This window comes from Panthera tigris, chromosome B3, assembly GCF_018350195.1.
Source record: "Panthera tigris isolate Pti1 chromosome B3, P.tigris_Pti1_mat1.1, whole genome shotgun sequence".
NCBI classification, from domain to species: Eukaryota; Metazoa; Chordata; class Mammalia; order Carnivora; family Felidae; genus Panthera; species Panthera tigris.
In genome coordinates this window covers 145305969-145313386 of record NC_056665.1, presented here as the reverse complement: position 1 = coordinate 145313386, position 7418 = coordinate 145305969, and positions in this window count along the sequence as shown.

Sequence of the window (7418 nt, the reverse complement as noted above, 5' to 3'; positions counted from 1 at the left end):
CCGGCCTCGCTCCTGGCGGCCGGGGGTGGCGGTGGGTGCGGAACACGAGGAGCGGGGGGGGGGGGGCCCGGGAAACGTCTGGAAGCCATTCCCCCCCACCTCAGACCTCGCTGCGGGGCGGGCCCCTTCCTCGGGCTGCACCGCGCCGCATCTTGTCACCCCCGGCCCCTCCTCCAGGTCCAGCCCCAGGGGCGGGTGAGCCGCCTCCTTGGTGTCGCTCAAGTGCCTCTGCCCTCTACATGGGACCCCTACTCTGGCAGCTGGATTCCAAGTCCCAGGGTTCCCCGTGGGAGACTGCTCTTTCCGGTGCTCTGCGATGGAGAACGCCCCCAGCATTCCGGGCCGGCCCCTGCAGCCTCCTCCGGGCAGGCCTCCGGAAACAGCTCCCACATGGGGTCTGAGTGGTCTCCAGGCCGCCCCCACTCTGCCGGGCTCCCGGCATCCGGGACTGCTGTGCCCGTGCCCTCTGTCACCCCCTCTTCTTGCCCGGCCCAATCAATCCTGCCAGACTGCCGGACCTGGTCCCTGACCCCCACATTGGCCAGGGTGGCCTGTTCATAGCAGGCTCAGAAAGCCTGGCTGACTGGCTAGGGAGAGGCGGCCCCCAGCTCTGGAAGTCCCTTCCCACATCTAACCCTCAGTTGGAGGTCCCCGGGCTTGGAGTGCACCAGGCCTGAGGGCCCGGGGGGGGGGGGGGGGGCCACGGGTGCACGGGGGATGGGGGTGGGGGGTGGGGTGGGGGGAGGCAAGCAGGCAGGCCTCTGTGCTGCCCCCAGTCTGACAGGAGACACAGTCCCTGCCCTGGGGCCCTGCTCCAGCACTCCGTGAGTCAGGCTTGCACATGCCTCAGTTTCCCCACCCGTGCAGAAGAACGCCAGGAACCTCTAAAGCGTGTACCTCGGGCAAGATGAGGACAGAGCATCGCTCCACGGACTTGTCTGACAAGCCCGATCGATCGATCGGTGGGGAGGAGGCCAGGTGGGCGGGGCCAGGTGGACGCAGGTGCTGGGAGGGGGGGGCCAGGCCTGTTGGTGTCCCAGCCCTGATCCAGCTCCTGCCCTGGGGGCAGCCCCGCGCCCTCTCTGCTCACGGTGCTGCCCCTCTGCCCCTCTGTCAGGTCGGGATAAGGCCCGGAGCTCCTGGCCTGTCAATGGCCACTCCCAGGGCGAGTGCGGCCCCTCCCCGGCCCCGCAGCCGCAGGTTCTTCGAGCGTCCGCCCCAGGGCAGCCGGCCAGTACCGCAGGAGGGCCCCTGCGCACCCATGAGAGCCGCCAGGAGAGGCGCTTGCCGACTCTTGGACGTGCTCCAACCTGGAGACTCGGAGCCGGACGGCCACTCCTGGGCGGGGACTCAACAGTTCCTGGAATGCACCCAGTCCCGGCCTGGGCAAGTGTCCCTCAGCCTGGAAGGGGGGCCAGCCCTCCCCCACCCGACCCCCTCCCCTCTCCTTGACCCTCGGAGCTTCGGGGCCCCCTCCGGGAAGCCTTCCTGCCCTCCCTGGAGCTGGGTTCCAGGCCTCTCCACACTCTCCTGACTCCAGAAGCTGGTGCCCCTGGAGGCGGGTAGGAGACGTGGGCCTGGCTGACTCTGCTGTCCTGAGCTGGCGCCTGGCTGCTGCCGGCTGTGGTTAGTGGGTGTGTTTGCTGACCTCATGGATGCGAGAATGCGGTGGAGACAGGTGGGAGGACCTTCTAGCCCAAGGACTGGGCTGGGAGGGGGGGCGTGGGGGAGGTCCAGCTGGGAGCCCCGTGCTGAGCAGGGTCTCTGTGCCCGCCCCACACCTTCTCTCACCCCTCCCACGGGCCTTGCGGAGTGGGCAGGATCCTGAGTGGCACCCAGAGACTGGAGCAGAGGCCTGGCATGGACGGGGGTCCGGATCCAGCTTGCCAGACCCTCCGTGGCCCCCTCGGCTGTGAGGCCCCCTGCCCGGATGGAGGAAAGGGAGGCTGCCGGGGGGCTGGCACCCCCAGGGCTGGCTCCCTTGTGTCCCTGCCTGGGGCGGGTGGGACCCAGGCCAGGCCCTGGTGGTGGTGAGGCACCCGGGGGGAGGCAGTTCTGTGCTGCACCCCGAGGGCCGAGTTCAGCGCAGGAACAGGTAACGGGTGACGGTGACGCGGGAGGAGGAAGGCGGGGAGCGTGTGAGCACGTGTCCAGTGCAGTGCGTGGCTGAGGTCAGAGGTGCGGCAGGCTGTGGGTGCGGACACTGGTCTCGGAGTGACTTTCTCTCCAGCCTGGAGCTCTGCCCCGCCAGGCCTCAGTTTGTGGGCTCATCTTGCTCCACACCCCCAGGCCCCCCTCGACCCAGGCCCCATTCCAACACGGTTTCCCGTCCCTGAGGGGGAGACCTCAGAAACCTTCTGCAAACACTCCCCAGCACACTCAGCCCATCTGATGAGGGATGTTCTTTCTGGAAGCCGGGTCCGTCCGGCAGGTCCCATCCCGGGGCCTGGGTCTGTTTTCAGAGCTGGGGGTGTGCCCGTGCCCATGCCCTCATGCCTGAGCACCAGAAACCCGCTGCAGCTCGGACACACGGCCAGCCGCGGCCAGCACACCGGCCGGAGACGGCGTGCCTCCCGGCACCGGCACTGGGGGACCACGTCCTCTGGCACCGACCCGCACAGAGCTGGCCACCGCTTCTCATCAGGAAGCAGAAGATGGGGATTTGGTTCTGCCCGCGTGAGCCCTGCCGGCATGGGAAGGCTGGCGTGGGCACTTCTCAGAGAGCAGCCTCCCTGCCTGACGTGGGGGGCGGAGGTGAAGGCCAGGACACCCTGAGTGTGGTGGGTGGGCACTCGCGGGCCCAGAGGGGGGCTCTAAGGCCACCAGATGAGACCAAGGTTTCGTTTCCCCTGACAGGCACCCAGAATGCTTTTTATTGCTCTCATTTTGAAACATCTTTCCTTCTGTTTCCCTACTGGGGTGCCCTGACATGACTTCTGATGCTGATACAGAATGAAGTCAGTGAGGGGGTGCCAACCCACCCCCCCCAACCTGTCTGTGCACAGCTGCAGGCAGCAGGGGCCTGCCCTGCTCTAGGAGCTGCCCCCGGGCCCCAGAACCAGCAGCTGCTTTCACGAGCACAGTGGCCCGGTTGGTCAGTAGAGGCTTGGGTCCGGGAGTGACCTCCACCCCCTTCGTCTGAACACCCACACACACTCACAGGAGCCCGCCATCACTTGCGGACTCTGTATTTGCCAGCTCGCCTTCCGTTCAACTCGCGTTCGTGACCCTAAAATCGCAGGCATTCGGGAAGGTGCCCGGGGTGGCAAAAACGGAGTCCCCCGATGATCAGGCCCACCGCTGAGGTCGGAGGAGGGGGGTGTCCTGCCTCCCGATTTCATTCTGCGCCACAAACAAGCTTCCTTCTCCTGCCTGTTCAGGACTGTTTTCCACATTTTTGTCCCTTTGGTGGAGATTTCCCTGTTGAAATGGCTATCCTGTGCCGGGACATGCCTCCCGAAGGACACGCCTGGGTCAGGAAACTTCCTTCAGGTGCTGGTTACAAAGCCGCTGGCCCTGAGCTCAGGGAGAGCGAGTCTGTAGTGTGCAGTTGGCCGTGAACACCACAGGTCTGAACTGCGTGGGTCCACTTAGACGGAGATCATTTCTCAATAAATACAGTCTGGTGCTGTAAACGTATCTTCCTTATGATTTTCTTGGTAACGCTCTTTTCTCTAGCTCACTTCATTGTAAGAGTACAGCATAGGATACATATAACATACAAATACGCATCAAACGACGGCTTACGTTACCAGTAAGGCTTCTGGTCAACCGTGGGCTATGAGTAAAGTCTTGGGGGAGTTAAAAGTTATATGTGGATGTTCGACGGTGCGGCGGTCAGTGCTCTTAGCCTCGCTGTGGTTCAAGGATGAAGTCTACACTAAATAAAGCATTTCTAAACAGAAACACGCACAGAACCAGGTCATGTGTTGATCAGCCGGGGAAACGTTGGCCGGAGGCTAGCAGCCTCTAACCCTGTGTCCCCTGGACGCCAATTCGCCGTTCGTGGTGACCCCAGACCACAACCGCCAGGCCCCCGGGGCTGCCGAGACCGTGAGGACCCCACCGCCAAGTGCAGGGCACAGGGGCACCTGCTCCTTCACTGTCCTCCGCACCCCAGGCCAGGGGCGCTGCCTGCACAGAGGCTGGGGTGTTGGCAGGGGTGGCCAGTCTCCAGGTCTGCAGTCCCTCTGTCTGCGGCCTGCTTCCCTCAGGCACCTGTCTGAGCTGGGGGGTGGCCAGTGGTCCCTGACTCCCTGGGGGGTGCTCGGGGCCATGGCTGGAGATGCGGCCTGCAGAGCAGAGAGGGGCTCTGGGACTCCTGCAGACCCCGGGTGAGACAGGCTGCCCCTCCCCTCCCCGGCCTCCTCTGGTGACCACAGCTGTCCAGGGAAGGTCTAGACGGACAAGTGGGGTTCTGCACAGATAACTCAGTGTGATGGGGGCAGAGAGCAGCTGAGCTCTGACTGGTTTATATACTGGGGGTTGCGTCACCTGTGCCCAAAGAAAGGATCCTGCCGTTAACCAGGTGGAAGCCGCTGGGACCAGCGGCCTTGCTTCTGGGAACTGGGGGGAGGGAGCAACTGGGGGGCACACCAGATGGAGTCCCTGGGGGACTTCGAGGGTGAGGGGGCCCCCGGGCCCCACGGCGCCCCAAACTCAGTGCCTGCACAGGTCTTTTCTGCCTCACCCTGCCCTTGGCCTTGAAGCTGCAGATTCAACGGTGGGTCTTCTCTACCCTCTAGAGAGGGAAGCAGTCAGGGGGCAGGGGGAGAAGGGGATCGGGGCTTAGGGCAGCGAAGTGGTGGGGGGTGGGGAACAGGGGCATTTAGGCTGGTGAGTCGGATTCTCCCCGGTGTTCTTGAAGAGATGGAACCCAGTCTGGAATGCTTGCCGGTGGTTTTGGCTCCTGGACCGTGTTTCTTAGAGACACGGTGCCCAGCCTGGGCATCGCAGGTCCATGAAGACTTCATTTTGGGGAAGGAGCCTGTTACCCAAGAATTTATGAATGGGATCCCTGCGGGTGGCCGTGACCCTTCCGGCCAGGGGCCTGCCTCACTCCGACCCACCCCTGGACCTCCAGCCCTGCCCCGGGGTCCCCAACACCGCAGCCCCCTGTGGTCCCAGCACACCCCACCTTCAGGCCTGGCCCCCAGTCTGCCCAGCCATCCCTGAACTGGGTGCTGAGTGTCGTCAGCTTCAGTGCACCTGAGCTGTCCCACGGCCGGACTAGACTGGAGAGCCAGTCGCAGGTGGGGGAGGGGCCCCTGGTGCCCCAGCTGGCCTGCTCCCTGCCCGACACCCCCCTCCCCCCCCCCCCCCCAGCCAGGTCTCTGCTCCCACACCCGCCGGCCCACCTTCCCTAGCGCCATTCAGGGCCCGGCTTGTGGGCTTGTCTCCCGAACAGCAGCCGGAGGCTTAAGGGTTAAAAATAACCAAAAAGCTATGACCCCAAGGTGGTTCTTCTGCCCACACTGGCTGCGAAGGCTCTCTCCCACACCTCTGCACGGGCGCTGCAGGGGTGATGCCTCCCTCCATGGCGACTCTCTGCCTCTGGGCACCAGGCACCTGTTGTCCCTTGTCTCCACCGAACTTTGACCTCTCTCCGCACAGGCCTGTGTGTCGTTTGTCTGCCTGATTAGCCTGTTTCCAGACCAGGTGTGGCAGGGGGTGCCAGGGTGGGGGTCGGAGTGGTTCCCCCCACCTTCCCCGCTCTGCCACAGAACGAACCCCGGACTGTCCCCCCCACGTGGGCGGCTCAGGACCCGCCAGGCTCTCCCCGGCTCCCGGGCAAAGCCCTTTGGGGCCGCCCTAGGCACCGTTTCCTCTATCTGTCGACTCCGGTTACTTGGGTCATATTTTTTAGACTAACCAGAAGTCAGGTGCTAATTTGACAATTTGAAGAGCGGTGACTGGGCTCGGCCCCTGGTCGCTCGGCCCCTGGTCTCTCCGCCCCGCGGGTGCAGCCCCGCCCTTTGCCAAGTTGGGGGCGGCTCACAGGGTGAGGGCGCCCTTCCGGACGTGTCCCCAGCCGGGCTCAGCCAACACAGCGTCTCGTCCCTGAAGGCGACGGACAAGTGTGGCGCCAGGCTTTCTGCTGATGGCTGTCCTGAGGATGACTTCTCTTATTCCCATTTTTAACCGTGTCCCACGTACTCACTGAGCACAGACGCATTCGCAAGATCCAGATTCAAAGCCTGCGGGAGGGGGACAGCGGGAGGCCCCTCCCTGCTTTAGCTTCTCAGGAGCCCTTGACACACTCCCGCCCCCCACCCCCACCCCCGGGAGCCAAAGCTGTTTCTCTGCACATTCCAGTCAGTGAATTGCCCCATCGCTGGGTGTCCCGCCCCCCCACCCCCCACCCCTGTGTTTGCTTTTCCGGCACAGGGCCTGGCTGGGGAGGCGCCTAGTGGTGTTTGCTGAGTGACTGTGTCAGCCTGTAGCTCCGTTTCCTCTTGGGAGGGGGCACATGGGTGGGCTGCAGCCTGAGCGAGCCCAGAGAGCAGCCCCTCCGGCCGAGACCCCACCTCACTGCGCGCGGTCTCTCCTCCACTGGCTCCCACTGCTCCAGACCCGACCCCCAGATGACAGGCTGTGTGTGTGTAAACTTCCCCCAGAAGAGGGCTCTGGGACTCCATCAGGTGTGCCCTGGCCAGGGGACCCCGCTGACCCCAGCCAATAGAGCCTAGACTCTTCTCCCCGCTCCCCCCGCCTCCCCGTGCTGGCAGAAGCGGCCAAGTCCTTCTCCCAAAGCTGCTGACTCAGGCCTGAATCATGGCCTGCCTCCCGACACCCGGGAGTGGCTGCTGGTGGGGGCAGTGGCGAGGTGGGGGCTGGGCAGGCTGGGCAAGGGGGGCGGGGGTAGGTGCCGTCTGACTACCACCCGCGTGGCCTTGAGCGGTCAGGGATCGAGCGGCATGGGCTGCATTCCAGAAGTGGGCCTGGGTGGGCCTGACCTGCCTGGGGAGGGCCCCCCTGGAGGCTGGTTACACCCTGTGGACAGTGGGCAGTGTGGCCCGGTGGTCCAGCCCAGGAGCACCGTAGCCATTGGCCCCGGGGGCCCAGATGCTGGTTCTGTGCGTATATGCTGCCAGGCACCCTGGCTGCTTGGATCTGGGGCCCCTTGGAGGGAGGGTGGAAACACCGGTCCCACCCAGCTCCTCTGGGGGGTTCAACGGTGTGAGTTGCGTGAAACCCTCTGAGCAGCGCCCTCCTCTCTCTGTGATAAGGAGAGCGATGTTGTGGAGGCGGGCGTAGGGGACCAGGCCCAGGGGTGACCCAGTGGGGACCAGCCGGCCACTGTGGACCAGGGGCTGGGGGGGTGAGAAGTCTGGGGAGGCTCTCTGGACAAGCCTCGGAGCAGGGCAGGGAGAGCAGGGGAAGGGGTAGAAAGGGCGGGGCAGCGATGGGGGAGAGAG